Genomic DNA, 2,768 nt, shown 5'->3' with positions numbered 1-2,768 from the left:
ATAATCATTTTAACGTAATCAGACCCCATTATCTTTCCATTTCCCCAGGTTTTTCACGTAAAAGATATGGGTTCTCTAATAATGCTTGCATTCCTCTCTTATTTATGTGTGTTGAGTCTTGATCTATTCAAAACTACGATTTTAAACCCTATATCTCTCTATCACCACAAATATTTCATCATGCATCAATGTTAAAGATCATTATTTTTAAAAAAAAAATCTAATAGAAAATACTTCAATATCTTCTAACAATTATTTTTTCTTCAAACAAATTAAGTCTATTAGATAACGTACGTACGAACCATGCATACGGGCACGAATACACCAATTGCTTTACTAGATTTGAAATAGGAAAGCATACGCTGTGTTCGTTTGCCTGTCATAGTTATAAACTCGTGCGTATTAAAAGGGGTCAATAATTTGAATATAGTTAGGTGGTCGTCTTCTTGATTAGTTTATTTGAACGTTCATATTTGACTTCAGGGCCCCGGACCTTCTGTAGCATAATTGAATGCTGACTGATGTCGGATGGGGACAGTTATTATTGTACTAAGAAAGGTTAAAGAGTATACGATATCAAATAATCTGAATCGTTTATTTTCTTTGTATGTGGAGAGATCCGATAATCGTAAGGTTTTAGAACGGGTAATCCTCTTTTAGAAGCATTTGAGCTGAATGATCCTTTTGTCGGCTTCAGTCACAGTTATATAATTAGCTTTTATAATTAATAGTGTGACTGCATTTAGAAGTTAGGCTATAGGCTATATAACAGATATTAGTATCACTCAAGGTGTGGATAAGGAAATTTTTTTTTGTATTAAGCCATGATTTAAAAAAAAAAAAAGTTATAAATAGACAAAGTCGTCTATTAAAGGAGCGACTGGCTGCTGAGTCAGAGTAGATGAGGTGACGTAGGAATTTTGGGAACCAGTCGCCTATTTAATTGGCGATTTGTTAATTTGTTGTGTTTAAGTCGTCCGTTCAACAGACGACTTGTAAAAAAAAATATTTAAAATTGAATTTGTAATCAAGATTTTAAGCATGATTTGGGTGATTGTCGAGTGCAAGTCAATGTTGAACGGGGTGACTTTCACAAAAATTATATATCGAAGCCAAGCACAGACCATCCAGTTTGGATCAGAGAACAGTAACAGACCAAATAACTATCCCAACCGAGCAAGAAATTATTGTGCAGATACAGGACGTCATTCAGAGGCGAATCAAAGCTCGTCACGTCACTTTCTGTTGTGTATCGCGGTTGTATACTCGTGATGTACCGGGTGACGTTGCGTGCTCTGATTCGCCTCCGTACGGTCTAGTGTCCACAGAATAATTTCTCCTAGTAATGAGAACATATAACGTCGATTTTTTTTAACACAAACAGAAACTTTATTAATACCAAAAAAGGAGTATAAGAAGCAAAAAAATGAGAAGAAAAAAAAGCTACATAAGATACAAAAGGGTTACAACCCATCAGACTCAGTAATTGGCAGAGGCTTCCAACTACTCCGAAGCCAAGCACAGACCATCCAGTTTGGATCAGAGAACAGTAACAGACCAAATAACTATCCCAACCGAGCAAGAAATTATTGTGCAGATACAGGACGTCATTCAGAGGCGAATCAAAGCTCGTCACGTCACTTTCTGTTGTGTATCGCGGTTGTATACTCGTGATGTACCGGGTGACGTTGCGTGCTCTGATTCGCCTCCGTACGGTCTAGTGTCCACAGAATAATTTCTCCTAGTAATGAGAACATATAACGTCGATTTTTTTTAACACAAACAGAAACTTTATTAATACCAAAAAAGGAGTATAAGAAGCAAAAAAATGAGAAGAAAAAAAAGCTACATAAGATACAAAAGGGTTACAACCCATCAGACTCAGTAATTGGCAGAGGCTTCCAACTACTCCGAAGCCAAGCACAGACCATCCAGTTTGGATCAGAGAACAGTAACAGACCAAATAACTATCCCAACCGAGCAAGAAATTATTGTGCAGATACAGGACGTCATTCAGAGGCGAATCAAAGCTCGTCACGTCACTTTCTGTTGTGTATCGCGGTTGTATACTCGTGATGTACCGGGTGACGTTGCGTGCTCTGATTCGCCTCCGTACGGTCTAGTGTCCACAGAATAATTTCTCCTAGTAATGAGAACATATAACGTCGATTTTTTTTAACACAAACAGAAACTTTATTAATACCAAAAAAGGAGTATAAGAAGCAAAAAAATGAGAAGAAAAAAAAGCTACATAAGATACAAAAGGGTTACAACCCATCAGACTCAGTAATTGGCAGAGGCTTCCAACTACTCCGAAGCCAAGCACAGACCATCCAGTTTGGATCAGAGAACAGTAACAGACCAAATAACTATCCCAACCGAGCAAGAAATTATTGTGCAGATACAGGACGTCATTCAGAGGCGAATCAAAGCTCGTCACGTCACTTTCTGTTGTGTATCGCGGTTGTATACTCGTGATGTACCGGGTGACGTTGCGTGCTCTGATTCGCCTCCGTACGGTCTAGTGTCCACAGAATAATTTCTCCTAGTAATGAGAACATATAACGTCGATTTTTTTTAACACAAACAGAAACTTTATTAATACCAAAAAAGGAGTATAAGAAGCAAAAAAATGAGAAGAAAAAAAAGCTACATAAGATACAAAAGGGTTACAACCCATCAGACTCAGTAATTGGCAGAGGCTTCCAACTACTCCGAAGCCAAGCACAGACCATCCAGTTTGGATCAGAGAACAGTAACAGACCAAA

This window comes from Dendrobium catenatum, unplaced genomic scaffold (assembly GCF_001605985.2).
Source record: "Dendrobium catenatum unplaced genomic scaffold, ASM160598v2 fragScaff_scaffold_692, whole genome shotgun sequence".
Taxonomy (NCBI): domain Eukaryota; kingdom Viridiplantae; phylum Streptophyta; class Magnoliopsida; order Asparagales; family Orchidaceae; genus Dendrobium; species Dendrobium catenatum.
This window is presented reverse-complemented; position numbering follows the sequence as displayed.